The sequence below is a fragment of the Epinephelus lanceolatus genome, chromosome 15, assembly GCF_041903045.1.
Source record: "Epinephelus lanceolatus isolate andai-2023 chromosome 15, ASM4190304v1, whole genome shotgun sequence".
Lineage (NCBI taxonomy): Eukaryota > Metazoa > Chordata > Actinopteri > Perciformes > Serranidae > Epinephelus > Epinephelus lanceolatus.
In genome coordinates this window covers 17,730,681-17,748,517 of record NC_135748.1, presented here as the reverse complement: position 1 = coordinate 17,748,517, position 17,837 = coordinate 17,730,681, and the positions used below count along the sequence as shown (strand labels likewise).

At 41.0% G+C, this 17,837-nt stretch overlaps 1 protein-coding gene across 8 annotated transcripts in view; it reads right to left on the bottom strand.

Moving 5' to 3' along the window:
• LOC117266673 (AT-rich interactive domain-containing protein 1B-like) overlaps positions 1 to 17,837 on the bottom strand; it is a 232,511-nt gene that overhangs the window by 146,313 nt on the left and 68,361 nt on the right. The gene's annotated exons all lie outside the window — the stretch shown is intronic.

Here is a 17,837-nt window from a genome sequence, read left to right as displayed (position 1 = left end):
CTAACTCGCAGGGGTGAAGCCACGCCAAGTGCCGATGCTGCATTACACGGTGGTTATGAGAGAGAATGTGAACAGGGAGTGCGTGTAACAAGCTGGCACCAATACAAATGTAGTCTAAATCCCTCCTTGTCGTTTGTTATGACTACAGACAGCGCCAGGTGCTCCTCACTCCTCTAAGGATTTCCTATGGAGGCTGGGGTTTTCTCATTCACACAGACGCGCGCACACACACACACACGCGCACGCACGGAAGCCAAGTACAGACTATTAAACAACATTTACGATCGCTGGTGAAGTGGTTTGACAGCACTTTTCATGTCATATTTTTTCCCCATCATGTCATGTTGCTTTTTTATTCAGTGACGACCAAAAGCGGTGCCACAAACTCGTTAAACAAGAACACAAGCTGTAATTTGGGGCGTGTGCAATGCTCACGGTCCACCTCCAGCTTTTGCCCCAAGTCTTAAACTTTGAAATGTCCCTTTAAATCTTCCTTGGCAGGCTTGGCAAAGTAAAATTCTCTCAAACTCAGAGTGATTTATATCTCAAATGATGGTATTATAGGGGACTCCGACATGACTAAAGCACTACACTACTGTCTTGTCAGATCACAAGTAAAGATCCACAGTTGTAGTTTTACAGTGACTGTTATGAGTGAGAAAACCCAGCCATAAAAGCCCTGTTAAAACTGGTGGCTGGTGTGAAATACAGTGAAATCTGATCCGGCTGCAGAGGGCAAGTGGAGATTAATACATCTGAAATAGTTTTGAAGAGTAACTTCCTTTGAGTGGGTGTTAAAAAAGAAATCTTCTCTCTATGCTGGCAGAAGCTTTTTGACTCTTTGAATAGAGTTGATTGGACAATGTAGAATACTTTTCACTTCAATGGAAATTTGATTAGAAAGGACAGGTCTGTGTGTGTGGTGTGTGTGTGTGTGCGCTCAGAGTGTGAGAGTGTCATTAGGCCGATGAGACAGACAGACAGGGTGAGATCAGTCTAGCTGGCAGAGAGGTTAATAGCATGGCCCTGCTCATGCCAACAGCACCACTGGATTCATTACTGCCAGCCGGGGCAACACACACACACACACACACACACACACACAGTACTCTCATACCAGTGTACTCAAATGAATGCACATTAATTCAAGATGTCTGTACAGTATGTGGGGATTTGTTAAAGTAAGAAAGACAAACAAATACTCCTCCCTTGTCTCTCTCTCTCTCTGTCTCTCTCTCTCACACACACACACACACACACACACACACACACACACACACTAACGTCATTAGATGTGGATAAAAGACACTCTGATAAAACAGAAGCAACAGAAGCAACTCTATCCTGTGATCAGTGATGACAGGCCGGTGTAACACAGTGGGTCTCAACTGGAACACTACTGTTGTGGGATTGGCGAGGATTAGGTCGCCATGGAGATCGAGACCAGACAACCGTGGGTGGGTTCCTTTCTCAGACAAATACAATGACAGGCAGAGAGACAGATATGGGCAGACAGTGACAGACAGACAGAGAAATAGACAGATAGATGTAGGCAGAGAGGAGAAGACGAAACACACAAAAAGGGGTCAACAGAGAATGGTGCCTCCAAAAAAAAAAAACCCCTCTTGGAGCTATAAATAACCTTGTTAGAAAGCACGAAAAGCTAATGAATAAATAATAAACTACACTAGTTTCTGTTGTCTTTAAAATTGCCAGTTTGAGTTGCTGAGATTTTAAATGTAAAAATACACCTGGGACACAGCTAGCGAGCGCGCTGGAACGAGAAAGCTTGAACACACCAGTGTTACGTCTAATGTGTCTCTGTGCTTCATATCAGGATAAAGTGTCTCGTGACTGACTGGATGGGTAAAAATAAGCGTGCAGAGCTAGCGTATAGAGTAGATTGTCATGTTATGTGTGATTCTTATTTCCTGGATTTTCAAGTTTGTAAGAGTAAAGCTACAATTTGTGGCTGATGTGCCAGTGTATGGGGTCTATAGTTTTTATACTGATTATAACAGACTTTTCACAGCAGGGTTTTTACGATGTCATGGCACAAAAAGCACAGATATAACATTAATAATGGCTGCATACCATTTAGTTTTACCAGTTCCAGGGCCCTTGCATCATGCATGCTGGGCTGACTCACTGGCATGGCTTACCCTTACAGGGACAGTTGATCCAAAAATCAAAAATACATAATTTTCCTCTTACCTGTAGTGCTGTTTATCAATCTAGATTGTTTTGGTGTGAGTTGCTGAGTGTTGGAGATATCGACCATAGAGATGTTGACTTTTTCTTGAATATAATGTAACTACAAAACCCAAAACCAGTGAAGTTGGCACGTTTTGTAAACCGTAAATAAAAACAGAATACAATGATTTGCAAATCCTTTTCAACCTATATTCAATTGAATACACTGCAAAGACAAGTTACTTAATGTTCGAACAGGTAAACTTTGTAATTTTTTGCAAATATTAGCTCATTTGGAATTTGATGCCTGCAACGTGTTTCAAAAAAGCTGGCACAAGTGGCAAAAAAGACTGAGAAAGTTGAGGAATGCTCATCAAACACTTATTTGGAACATCCCACAGGTGAACGGGCTAATTGGGAACAGGTGGGTGCCATGATTGGGTATAAAAGCAGCTTCCCTGAAATGCTCAGTCATTCACAAACAAGGATGGGGCGAGGGTCACCACTTAGTGAACAAATGCGTGAGCTGATTGTCGAACAGTTTAAGAACAACATTCCTCAACGAGCTATTGCAAGAAATTTAGGGATTTCATCATCTACGGTCCGTAATATCGTCAAAAGGTTCAGAGAATCTGGAGAAATCACTGCACGTAAGCGACAAGGCCGAAAACCAACATTGAATGCCCGTGACCTTCGATCCCTCAGGTGGTACTGCATCAAAAACCGACACCAGTGTGTAAAGGACATCACCACATGGGCTCAGGAACACTTCAGAAAACCACTGTCAGTAACTACAGTTCGTCGCTACATCTGCAAGTGCAAGTTAAAACTCTACAATGCAAAGCGAAAGCCATTCATCAACAGCACCCAGAAACGCCGCCGGCTTCGCTGGGCCCGAGCTCATCTAAGATGGACTGATGCAAAGTGGAAAAGTGTTCTGTGGTCTGACGAGTCCACATTTCAAATTGTTTTTGGAAACTGTGGACGTCGTGTCCTCCGGACCAAAGAGGAAAAGAACCATCCGGACTGTTATAGGCGCAAAGTTCAAAAGCCAGCATCTGTGATGGTATGGGGGTGTATTAGTGCCCAAGGCATGGGCAACTTACACATATGTGAAGGCACCATTAATGCTGAAAGGTACATACAGGTTTTGGAGCAACATATGTTGCCATCCAAGCAACGTCTTTTTCATGGACGCCCCTGCTTATTTCAGCAAGACAATGCCAAGCCACATTCTGCACGTGTTACAACAGCATGGCTCCATAGTAAAAGAGTGCGGGTACTAGACTGGCCTGCCTGTAGTCCAGACCTGTCCCCCATTGAAAATGTGTGGCGCATTATGAAGCGTAAAATACGACAACGGAGACCCCGGACTGTTGAACAACTTAAGTTGTACATCAAGCAAGAATGGGAAAGAGTTCCACCTGAAAAGCTTCAAAAATTGGTCTCCTCAGTTCCCAAACGTTTACTGAGTGTCGTTAAAAGGAAAGGTGATGTAACACAGTGGTAAAAAGGCCCCTGTGCCAACTTTTTTGCAATGTGTTGCTGCCTTTAAATTCTAAGTTAATGATTATTTGCAAAAAAAAAAAATAAAGTTTCTCAGTTTGAACATTAAACATCTTGTCTTTGCAGTGTATTCAATTGAATATAAGTTGAAAAGGATTTGCAAATCATTGTATTCTGTTTTTATCTACGATTTACATAACGTGCCAACTTCACTGGTTTTGGGTTTTGTAGATGGCACTTGGCTTGTGGTGCTTAACGCACCTTTGACCTTGTTGTGAGCAGTTTCATGTAGGAACTATTTTCTGTCTACTGAATGACACCCGCCAACCCTATCACCGCACAGAAGGAAGCGTGCTTCTACTCATGGACAAGAGGCTCAAGCTTGTGACAGAACGAGATGTAAACATTAATGGCGTCCTCCTTGGCTGAGCTGTGATGTTAGCCAGTTTGGTGGTGCTAGGTGAGCTAGCAGTAGATGTGCACTTCCTTCCGCGTGGTGATACCGCTGGCGAGTGTAGTTCGGTAGAAAAAATATAGCTCCTACATTAAACTACTCACATGAAAGTTTGAGGATTATCTTGAGTAACGTTGTCTGTTGAGTTTTTCAAATGTATTTTTGGCATCCCTACGGCCAACGTCGCCAACACTCAGCGACTCACACAAAAACGATCTAGATTGATAAATGGCACTATAGGTAAGAGGAAAAATATATATTTTGATTTGGGGATGAGCTGTCACTTTAAATGGAAAAGATCCAGTGTAAATGTAATTAGTGCTCTGACACCTGTGCTTTCCCTGCTTTGACAAGTCAAAATGTCTGCTGTAAAAAAAGTTCACAACTGTTGAACAAGTTTTAGGGAACAACAGTTAATTTGTTCAGTCCGTAAGTATGTGGCTCATAATGCTTTTTAAATTAACTTTCTTGTCTGATAATCACTTGTCTCATGATTCCCACACTTAGGTGGCTCCCCTTCCTCCACAGCAGCAGATGCATGCAGAACTTCTGTCTGCATGGTGTGTTTTTATACCAGAACACTGCACATCCCCTGTTCAAACAAATTGGGGAAGTTGGTACTATAATGAAAGGTGGTTACTGTAAATGGTACTTTATATTATTCTCCTCATTGTTAACATCTAGCTTCTTTTCAAGCTGCCTGTAACTACTTTATATAGTTTTTTTTATGAGGGGCCTGTACAAGAATGTCCATTTTCAGTGTATTCAAGAAGAGACACTGACATAAATGCAAGCAGGTAGACAGGCAATCAGGTAAGCAAGCAGAAGAGACAAGACATTGAGACAAACGAAGACAGAGACAGAAATACCGCCAGTCAGTCAGTCAGTCAGTCAAATAGGAACAGAGACAGCAGGCAGACTGGAGGTCTAACAAGTAGCAACCTGTCACAGTGGCTTTGGGAGGGAAGAAAGAGTCATTCAAATGCAGCTTCTGTTTGATCGCTGGGGGCGACTGTATGAATATACTGTACCTACTGAGTACACACCAGTTCGCTGAATCCTGATTCTCTTTGACTGAAAATATGCTTAGTGATAAACAGACTTGCTGTGCTGTTGCTTATACCAATAAAAATAACTGCTGGAAGTAGAAAATAAGACCATTTTCTGCCTTTTTCCTTCCACTCAGGTGTGTGGAAGCAGACAAAATAACAGTGTGATTTATCCAGAGTGTCTTGGCAGGCACACAGTGTCAAATAAATGTCTGTAATGGAATGACAACAGATGTGAAGTGCTGTAGGGAGAAATGACGCAGAATAGACGTCCTGCGAAGCAAATAATTCACCATAAACTGCAGAAACAGTGTGATGAAAACAAAAGCCTTGGCGGCATATTAAGATACAAAGACACAAACACTCGCACAAACACTGAGAAGAACTCAATCAAAAATCTATCAAAACAAGACTCATATGCAGAGGCAGACAATATCTTCCTGCTCTGCAAATGGAGAGAATAAATAGCGATGCTAGCTCTCATCCATGGCACTGGTATGTGTATGTGTGTGTGTGTGTGTATGTGTGCCTTAAATCAGCCGTTTAAAAACCCTGCACGGAACAAGGCACTGCTTGTAATTCAATTGGGCCAATGAGCAATAGACAGGAATTTTCATAATTCTGTCGAAGTGGCGATACGGCTGGCTGGCAACCGGGACCACAGGTCGCCCGCTTTGAATGACAGATGGGCTCAGCCAACCAGAGAGCTAAGCAGAGCAACCACCCCAACCCCTACACACACACACACACACACACACACACAGATATACACACTGACAGGCATGACAGGCACACGCACCACTTCAGCATTAGCATGCTATCATGCTAGCAGGCCATCGCAGACCACAGAAGTGCAAGCTTAAAATAAAAAAGACATAAAGAACAGGTTACAAGTAATAAAGCATCAGACGATATAAATAAAACATGATACAGACACGTGGAGAGATCCAGAGATGGTGGCAAAGGAAAATGTTTAGAGAGACAGAGATGGAGAGATAGAGGCAGAGGGGAGATAGAGGAGAGGTGTTACAGACGGAGATACTTAAAGGGATGGATAAAGCAATGTTTCACATGATAAAGACAGAGAGAGACAGATAAAGACGTGATGCAGACAGAGCGATATGTGGAGAGAAAGGGGCGACACAGGCAAGTGTAAAAGAGAAGCAGAGGAAGAAGAGTCTTCGAGGAGGGATGGGGGTAATGTGAAATAATGATGAAGACGAATGGAGAGAGGATGAAAAAGTGAAAGAGCTTCAGCGGCGCTTCAAGTTCTTTTATGCTCACATAATATGAGGAACGTTATGGGAGAGGCAGGGTGGAGAGGCAGAGACAGATAGACAGGTAGATAATATAGATCCCACTGCTCAGATTGGCACCGGGAACACCAGGTGAGTGCAATTAACGAATTACCATTAACAAGAATGGTTTGAGTTCTGATGGCTACACGCTAATTTAAAGCAGGTTCAAGCAGAAAATTGAAAAAATCATGTATACCCAAAAAATGAAGAAAAAAAAAAGCCCTTTAATTTTGTTTGTCTGATATTTTTGAGTGTGCTGTTGATACACAAATTTGTCCCAAAATGTAATACACAAAAGAAAAGGAGGCGATACTCACAGCTACAAAAACATGTAAACAAATCGGAGGAGGTAAGCAGTTCAGGAAAGCTCAAGATAACAAATACAAAATGTAAAATATTTAAAAATCATTTCATTTCATTAAGTCACAGATGTCTGACAGTGCTTATATTGTACAGTTACTGATGGTATGAAACAGAAAAGCATATTGACAAAATTACTGCACTAAACAGTGTACCATAAATATTGTATATAATATATAACGTATACAATACAATGGATTTGGGACACACCAATTCTTTTCCATAAGTTACATGAGGAGTTTTTGCACCAGCCAGAAAGAAGGAGCTAATCAATGACTGTGTTTACATGCACACTTATATTCCACTATTACTGTGAATATGACTATACTTTGAATTTCACACAGGTCATGTTAACAGCATACTCCATTTGGATATTCCGAATTAAACCTGATTCTGAATGTAGCATTTTCCGATTAAGACGTGGGATATGCCGGTATAATACAGGTTTTAGGAGCATTCTTTGGACATGTATAGAGCACACTGAGAATACGCATCTCAACCCTGGATTTTAATTGGAAGGAGATACACACCTACTTTTAAACATTAGGAAAGACTGGGATATCATCAGGTTCTTGGATATGCCCGGACGTTGCCGCAACTTTTTCAAAAACAGCGGTTAAAGGAATGAAAGTAGGGAGGCTGTGTCTGCACGGTCAAGCAAGTCACACCACCAGTGAAAAACTTACAAGAAAATAGCACAGGTGGCTCTAGTGGTTCCACTTTCCCATATTTTGATGCGACAAACAACATATTAGGGCACATTAATCAGAGTAGGCACGACTGCATGTACACAGTCTGTCAAATGACCTGTTTAGAGTCACAAGTCCATATTGCATGGTAAAAGTATACAGTGCAGTATTTATGCACTACGTATTTATTTTCACAGTACACTGTTTTAGTAGTTACAAATAGAAATCGACATACTTAAACTATTTTGTTCAACTTGAAATGATACACTACAAGACTGATGCTGTCAGACGTCATTTAAACTCTAACCTTTTGATTTCGCCATGACAATGTGAAAGCAAAGACTTTATTTTGTTGTTTGTTTTCTGAGATGTTTCTAGAGTCATCTCACCACCCCCCAAAATTTGTTCTCACTTTTGACAGACTGAGCAGCTCCTCAATTTCCTGTGTGCATTGCCTTGTGGTACAATGGTACCCATCAACAGCAAACTCAAAAATAAATAAGTTAGTATGCATACTGACATGTTTGAGTATATTTAATTACACAGCTCTGGTGTCAAGACCGAGAAAACACATTGCTGTTTGACACCCTTGATCTATACAAATGGAAACGACCAAACAGGCAGTTAATAATAAAACTAACAAATAATCCAATGTCCCCGCAGTGATGGTAGGGCACGCTGATGAAAAGAAATGATAACATGTCAGCACTATATTTTATTTATATCCTGCACAGAAACTGATGGATGCAGTAATACCCTATACCTACTTTGCTAGCATTAGCATACATTACACTAAAAGCCCAATGTCATCGATTCAAACTGACATTTTTATATATAATCCCGTCCAAGTTTCATTAAATAACTTGGCACCAAGCTAAACACGTCTTTTATTACTTGAACTTAATCATACAAGGATAGATATTGATCAAGAACTGTTGTTGTGGCACGTTAGGTGTGTTTGTCTCAATGGCAGCCATTTTTCTTCCAAGTCTTCAACAATGGTCCAAAATTACTTATGTAAGGTTCGTCATGGGGCAGAAAGAGGCCAGGAGGTTTGAACATAAGCACAAAGAACTGTAGGGTTAGTTATTGCACCTACAACCGGACAAATGCTCTTTTAAAATAATATTATGTGTGCATTGCAGCATCACTGGAGGGATGGATGTGAATATGCAAAAGCTGGCTACATTAAAATAATTACATTTGTAAACAGAATGCAAAATGAAACAGTTTTTTTTTCCATATTCAGACTCTCCAGCAGTTCAGTAAATCTAAAAGCTACTTAAAGGCATATAATCAAAGGAAATTTCAGCAAGAGAGCGCAGCGGGGAAACAGTGAGGGAGAAATGGCGGTGTTGACGGATCTGTCAGTCAAAAGAATTAAAAAGTATACCGGTATCAAAATAACTCTGACAACTGTGGCAGTTGCCTCATCTATTTCTCTAAAGCTTATTTGCCGTAAGTGGCTGAAGCATTTATGCAACTGTAGAATATTTCAGCTGACCTGCAGCTTTCCTTTTCCTCTCGCTGTCTGATCGATCACACCTTAAAATCTCCGCCTGTGGACAAAGCCTTATTTTTAAAATAGTTTAGATATCCAGAAGTGAAATAAACCCAACAAGAAAAAAAATAGTCTTTAGATATAAGAACTGGGGGGATTTAGACAAAGACTATACATCAAATTTACAGTGTGTTAGTGTTAGTGTTGGTGAAACAAATGTACCCTGAAATGTTTTTGATAGTAGTGATATTTTAAGATGAAGCTAAAGAATTTATCTACTCAAAAGGAAAAGTGATAATAAATGTTTCCCTTATGTAAGTCTTGCCATTGTTCGGTCATTTATTTTTACCATTATTATTTCTTTAGGAAAAATATCTGTAAAAGATCTGACTAGTATCACTTAGTACCTGTTTCTTTTGTTTGTCTTCTTTTAAAATTTTCATTTGTATTCTATGGATCTTGATGTATACAATTTGTCTCATTTAAAGACTTTTTTGGCTTTGTTTTTTTGTAAATGAGTGATAAGAGATTTGTCTCAGTTGTTTGACACCTAACTTCCCTTTATGATTGGTTGTCGCATCCTGTGGCTTTGGTATGAAGATGCTTTTGTTTCATGCTGTGAACTTGATGCCCAACAACAAACCATGAACAAAGTATTGCACCTTTAATTCACTTATAATGAGGGAACTTTCTCTTTTTGCTTGACGTCAATTTCCTACACATCTGCCTACTGGTTAGACAACACTTTGTTTGAATCAAAGAAAATGAGTGAAAATACTACAATAAGCTTTTTAATGTTGTTTATGTCAAGGTGTTTAAACCTTGCGCACACTTTGCAGCAACAGAAGTTTTTGGAAGACAGTTTCTACATTAGTCCGGTCTAAAATCACAGGGCGCATGAGCTGTTGCTAAAGTCTGTGACTGGAAATATGAATATCAACTCTCCTTATTTTGTAACACACAAAGTTGACATCAAAAGAAACACATTTCACGTCTGAGCTGAGCTTGCGCAGCTGACAAGAGGTTATCATTACACTCAGGACCAAAACAAATCAACCAGCTTCTTCAGCTCCGTGTGGTGATAAGATCAGCCGCTCACAGCCAATACCACGTGCACTCTTGTATACAGAATGAGACGGGCGCAGCATCTTGGTTTGTGAATTGCAGGCGAAGGTGAGTCCCTTAATGAAATGTGAGGCTTCAGAGGGACGGATCGGCATCAACAGGCTCATGATTAAACATACGGGAAAGAAAAGGGGATGCATCATCATGCTCGTCATCGTCCTCGCATCTCTCTCACCCCCTCCCAAGGTGAGGTCGCTCTCCGTCGCTCTATACCTCTCTTTGATCTCTCTTTCTCTCGCTCCTCCCCCTCCTCATACATTGGGAGGCCCTTGACACCTCAAGGAATAAGCTGCCCTTGGAGGACCAAGAGAAAGAGTGAGGGACAGGAGGAGTGATATACAGGCCTCTCAATCGTGACGTGCCGGTAACCTGAACCTAGACACTACACATCAAGCCGAGACTAAATATAAAAACATAGAAACACCGTCACACTCAGGCAACAAAGAAAAACAAGGTTGCAGATGAATTTGCTTGTTTTTTTTTGTTTTTTTTGTATGAAGCATGGTGCACTTCATATACTGCAGGTTTTTATTCCCAAATGAAAACACAAGCCTGTCTATTCAAAGATTGTGACTTATCGACCTGGTGATAACATCAACATCGCTCTGACGGTGAGTGAAAGCGAGCAGATAGTGTAGCTATCGACTGTTAGACACACAGCCGTGTTTTTCTATATTTTCATCTCGGATCCCTTTTCTGAAGACTGCCAAACGTTGCTCTCTGCCCCCTGTCTGTCTTTCTTTATTTTTCCCTCTCTCTAATTCTCTGTTTCTGCTCACATCAATTGATGGCTGGCTGCGACTAGCGATGCCTGTGTTGTTCCAAGCAGAGCCGTAATGGAGACATTTGGAGAGGCAGAGCAGGGCAGGTTAATGCTCTCTGTAATGTGTGTGTGAACAGCGATTTATTTTTTCTTTCTTTTTTTTTTTTTTGCGAGAGGCTCTGGGCCCCGTGCCACCGGCTCCAAATGTTTTTCCCCTACTAAACTCCTGACCCCAATCTGTGGCCAAGAAAGACAGAAGAGAGAGGGGAAATTGAGAAAGAGGGAGAGAAAAAAAAAGCAAATGTGATTCATTGGTGGGGTCAAACTGGATCTGAATGAGAGAGGAAAAAGAGTGCAGATGCTGAAACTGAAGGAGTTTTCGCAGGCTTTCCCAAGGAAAGAATGTGAGAAAGACTGGTGAATAGATAATTGATCACCTGAAATGTTTCTCAACACAGAATTTCTCAATGTTTATATTGGAAATTCAGCGCTGGGAAGGCTACCTAATACCAAATCTAACTCAAACTAAATTCTACCTTGACAGATAGAAAATAATCATCATTAAATTACAAAGGGGAGAAGAAGGAAAGAAGGCTTGCGACACATGTAAACACCACAATTCAGCACAAAATAGCCCTGAAATGTCTTTCAGATCAATCATTCCGGCACGCGGCGGCATTTTTCACCGCTCGCTGTGATGACAGGCTCGAACTTGTGTAGGAGTCATGTCAATTACATCTGAACAGGGAGGAGGGAGGGAGGGACGGGGGCTTCTAGTTGAAACACGCTTGTTCACCATTAGTGGTCGACATCAGCGCAGGAGATTATACTCATATTTTACATCTCCTGCTGCGAGGCTGTCTTTCTCAGATGCTAACGCTCTGAGGTGCTGCTGTGTTAAGCGACAGTGACACTATAGATTGGCGGGTTCCTTCAGGTCAGTGCGGATACTGTACGCTGTGTTAGAGATGAATCAGATGTTGGAGAAGAGAGGATGAACCTAGAACCTGACAAAAACTAATGCGGTCTCACACAATAGTCCTGCAGTAAATCCTGCCTTTATGAAGGTTATAACATTTTGTTTTTGTTCTACCTGTTAAGAGGTGTTATTTCAACTACTAACTGATAAAGGCCCAAACGCACTGGAAGCCATAATTGACGTGCCTCGTTTGACACGCGTTAATTGATGCTCGATGGCGCACTGCAGGCATCAGATTTAAAATGCCAGCACCAAAGAACCTGCAGTCTTTCAGGAACAGGTTGTTATTTAGCGTGAAATTGTTGTATATAACAGATACTCCCATTCATTTCCTATACATTCCTATTTGAGTAACATTACATGAAATTCCAACACTAGAGAATCAGCAGCATTTTGGGAAAAGTTCGCCTCCAGAATTATTGAGAGATTAATTAAGGAAACCTCGCCAATTTCAGACCAATCGTACCAAAGAAATGCTACTTCTACTGAGTCGAATAAAACATTTATGACTACTATGACAACTATAGACTTCAGATCATTTATTACCACTGATAAACTTTATAAAGACGATTATATTGCTTTCAAACAGTACTTTGCCATAAGAATCATTGCAACACGCGCTCCCTCGAGGTGCATTCAGATCTCGTTGGACAGGAACAACTCTGCACAACAATTGCAACTGCGGGAAAACAGATTAGGTTACTGGGTTGTCATTTGATGCTCCGAAATCAAAACACGATTGGAGTAGGGGCACCAAAGTAGTTTGACGTGCCTTGCAATGCTTTTGGTGTACGTTCAGCCACTTAAAACAATAGGTGTTTATAAGTAGCTATTATTAATCTATGGTCATGTCGGCAGCTTTGCTAGAAATATTATGGTGTTTCCCTCAAAAAGAGAGAAACAAGGGAGGAAGCACACATCACTAAATAACACAACAGATAACATACACAGCATCAAGTTGCCATATTGACCCAAAAGATCTATAAACCGTATCAGCCTGAATATGAGATGATGTTTCACACTTAAACATTCAGCACTTTCTCTCTGTGTCTGTCTCCTTCCTCAGGTAGTTGTGAAGAAAAACAGTAGTTACCTGAATGCATCTTAACCTTTCCAAATTGTTCATGTTTGGTTAAAACAATCCACAAGTTCATGATGATTCTCTTGAGATGATTTTAATATTGAAAGGCTACAATATGTTTATTGTTACATTTTATTAAGAGATTATTTATTGTATTTATCTTCCTGGATTTAGTGCTTATCTTGAAAGGTGTTGCAAAAGAGTGGATCAGAATTCAGAACGACTCATATTCAAGTCACTACAGAATGTTAGACGTACTTTGAATTTCGACTCCATAGTCTCTATAACTGGGCTCTGTCTTCATCTTCTCTTCTCATACCAATCTAACACCAAATGGATGGATGTAAGCGATACACAGAGGCTGAATTGAGGTAACACCTTGATCATGCCAATCTATGCCTTCTCAGATCTGTTTTCAAATGTTGATGGCGTGTCACGTCTCTGCGCTTCTCCGCTCCACAAATGAAGCCCAGAAACTGAGATGGCGGAGCAGACTTGACCTGCGTAAAAATCTATCTCTAATCTGAAAGAAAAACAGAGATGAATTCTCGGTGAGCCAATTAGAGCAGCGACTAATCCCCTAGTAACTCGGCAAAGACGTAAAGCATCCCTTTCTTTCCTCTCTCTTCCTCGCTCCCTCCGTTTCGCTCCACTTTCATCTCACTGCTCTTTTATCTTATCAATAGGCACATACAGAGCGCTGCAGACACAGAGCGCCGAGCCTGGATCTTTCAAAAAACACTCCGTTTGTGACGTTTTACACCGATTGCCTGCATTCAACACTAAATTATATTAAATTCCGACATCACTTCACCTGCCTATGCGAGAATGATGGAGTTTGCAGCTCACACAACTAATGCAAGAGCAAGAAAAAAACTGACAGCTGGGTTTGTAATTCCACTAATGGCTCACAAAAGTATAATCCACTGGGTCGTATCATATATATCACAGTTTAGTTTTATACATTACGTGCATGTCATGCTTGTCCTGAGTGGACACAAAATTTACTAATGCATGTCCCACTCTGTGTTTTGCTATCTTCCTTTATGTTAAATGTAGTATACACACTTGATATAATTGATAGTGTCGCTTCAACTGTGTCTGTGAAACGGGAGGGGTTTTCTCCCCCCTTTCCAGTTAATGGCCACGTAGCATCGTCTCCACGTGGCGTCTGATTGGCTGAGAGCCACTCCACAGCAGCGGGGTAATAAAAGTTACAAATGAGAGCAGGCTATTAGAGCCATTGACGTGCGTAGGCTAGCTTGCTAATTAATTGATCCTGAAACTTCATCTATTCTATAGCCAGAGAGGAACCCTTAATTAATCATCCTTTCCATATCGTTGTCCTCCTTTCTTTCAATCCTTTTCTCTCTCCTCCTTTAACCCCTCCCTTCGTCTCTCTCTTTTCCTAATGTCTTTTTTAATTGTGAGGTGAAAATGCCCAGGGTCCCACGGGCTGGCATGGAGTGCAGGTTCTGGAGTTGTGGAGGAGATAGAAGAAAGAAAGTGTGCGTTGTGCGGGTGTGCATCTGCATGGCTGAGATGTGTACTTTGAACAGCGAGCCGCCGGTGTTTCAAGAGCCTTTCAAAAAGGGAGGGGCGTGACGAGGCTGGAGTGGTCCCCTTTGTACCCTCACCCCTCCTTTCCCTCCATCTTTCCTGGCAGAGGGGCTGATTTATTGGGGCTTCCCAGCCATCCGTCAGAGCCAGCAGCGCTGGCTGCATTAACCCCAGAGACAACCCCGGCACCCGGGGCCCCTAAGTGCTTCCAAGTGGCCCTCACTCTCCCCACTGGTGAGGAACCCCCCCCCACCCAGGCTCAATCGATGTCGTAAATTACCCATCTAACTCCCTAAAGTCGATAGCCCACAAGATGATGTTTGGACAGACAAGATTTTTACAGCTTTTTGTTTTAATGGAAACTTAAAAGCCCAATCACTATTTTTTGGCCGTGGCGAGTATACTCACAAATTAAGTTTTAATTATCAGCATTCTGTGTGTTTTTCATCTGGTAACAACTCTGAGTCTGATGTTTACAAACTTAACTTGCTGGCTCTTGTCATTCTTGTTAGGTATTAAGAGACCTGTCAATCAATAAGTCTTTTTCATGGGAGACATTTTATCACAGTAGGAAGAGCACAGGTGTAAATAACAAAAATAACAACAGCTGAATTCCATTTAGCTGCTTCAGTTTCCTTGCTCCTTTTTCACAGCACACATTTTAACTTGTCACAGCAGAAAAAAACTCAGGTGTTACAAATGAGTGTCTCAGTAAGCCATGACACTGACAGCGAACCAGTATGCGCGATACCAGGATCTTGAAACTGAAGCAACTAAATGGAATCCAGCCATCATTCATTTTAACATGTTAAAGTGTCTTCTGTGCAACAGGCCTATTCTGTTACAATACCACAAAACAGAAAATATATAAATGAAATTATTATTTTTATTATCTAACAATTCAGTTCAAATAGAAGCTTCACTGAGTACCGACAACTATTTCCAGAAAGCAATAAAATGCACAATTGACAGTTGCATGACAATGGTTTTTATTTTAGTGGTTTCAGCTGTTTTGAAAACCACTGTAAATCATGTTGCATTGCAGAAATTAAACACATGAAGTGAATAAAAACAAAAGCAGAAGAGCCATCTTGAAATGCTGCTTATTATTTAGGAATGTACACATCTTGCTGAGTTGAATACAACCTCTTCACAGAGTACAGCTGTATTATTTTTCTGTTCTTTCTTCTTGTTATTTGCCCGCCAATCGTTACTGAATAAGGATGATTCCGGAACAATAAATTTTTAAAAGAGAGTGTGACTTGATAAAAGCCGTGAAGGACAGCAGGCGTGTTGTGAAGGGGTGTTGTGGTTTGTATGGACCAAACAGGTGGCGGGGTCAGCCACATTTCCACTTGACTTTAAATGCTTGGCTTCTATTAAGTTGGCCCAATGTGTAAGGAACAAACAGCCAACACTGGTAATGGTTTCTGCCTGACTCCTTGACACATTTAACCCCCCTACCACACGCACGCACACACACACACATACACACACACACCTTGCTTTTTCTATTTCTCCCTCTCTTTCATTTTCCAGGATATCTTTTTTTTCCTCCTGCTCTTTCTCCCACTCCATCACCCCTCCCCTCTTTTCACATCAAACACTAATGTTTCCTTCAAATTCCTTTTCCTCTCTGTCTGCCAACTTTGAAAATCACAGGAAATTACGCTAAGAATTGGCAAGGTTTTTTTTCTTCTTCTTCTTCTTTCTTTTTTTTTTGCTTTCAACTTCCAAAACAGAGGCTTTTCTCGTGTGGCCTGTCATCCCCAAGACACCCGCCTCCTTATTCTACTTCCTCCTCTTCCTCTTCTTATTTTTTCTTCCTCTGCTGATATGTTTGTTCTGGCTCCCATCACTCCTGTCTCTGTCTGTCACAGGCATGCATGCAGACGCGGCATGACGCTAACTACACCTAATGCAAGTTCTAGGCTTATTTGCTGCAGGCTGGTAGGAAAGGTTTTTTTTTTTTTCTCTGAGACATCAACAGTGAGATCAGTGTCTGTGCATGCCTCCTATGGCTGGATCAAGGAAAGGAGGCCATGAGCAGAGTACCTAATTGGTAGTGAACTGCTCTGTTAAGAATGTGTCGGAGAGTGTGTGAGAGTGCATGTACGATTGCATCAACATGTGAGCAGGTGTACTGTCTGTGCAAGTATGTACTGTATATGAGTGAAGAGACGGAGAGAGCTCCAGACATTAGGCTTGAGGGCCTGAACTGGTAAACAAGGTCCCTCAGAAACAATGACTCAACCTGGACTGAAGGGTCACACATTGCCTCCAGGTTACACACGCAGTGAGTACCTTTACATGTACACCAATAACTCTACCGCTGTAAACAACCAGATTAAAGTAACAGCACAGTCACAGTGTTTGTATGAACTATGGAAGAGGTCTTTGTGTAAGCTCTTAGCTCCCTGCACAAGCTCATTCTTATATATATAACTGTGTCAATACAGCATGTAGGTGTTAATGTGTTTATGCATGTAAATGTCACGGTGCGGATATCACATCTTTTTCATAACTGTGTATTTTAAGGTGGAGACAAATACACAAAAATAATAATAGATAGCTGAGCTGACATGATTTCTGGGTACAGACATGCCACAGAAATTCAAAACATTGTCCAGCTCTGAAGAATCCAGCTCTGGGAATCAAGTTATACTTATTCTGGTTATAACGTCAGAGTCTTTTCACACACACACACACACACACACACACACAAACAAAAATCTAGCAACGCAGTGTTTTGCTTTGTTTGTTTTGTGTTTGTCATCTCAGATTTCTGACTCCACCCCAAAACAATAGAGGTAAATAGAATTCTGTTTGTGGTGCTCAAAGCATCAAACAATGGTATATTGTCCCTGGTACTCTGGATAATCACCGACCCTGCTGTCAACAATTTTCATAGGGACTATCTTTTTAGTGGAAAGTAGTTCAAATAAAAACTGTTTACAGGGAGGTCTCTGGATTGTCTTGAGTAACAGGAACACAAATTGTGGATATAGATGTTGCCTTTGGGCTTTTTTATTTTTTGGCTTGTTTATCTTTATTATTTTGGGGGCATTTTATGCTTTTATTAGATAGCAACAGCAGAGAGATGGCAGAGAAAGAGGGTAGAGATGAAACAGCATGAAAAATTCCATATCAGAATTAAAGCAACCAAAATTATCACAGATATCAGTATCATCATAGAAGTAATATAGTAAAATAACGTCATAGCCAATATCTTATGTAAACAAATAAAAAAAACATATAAAATGTACATTAATCAACATT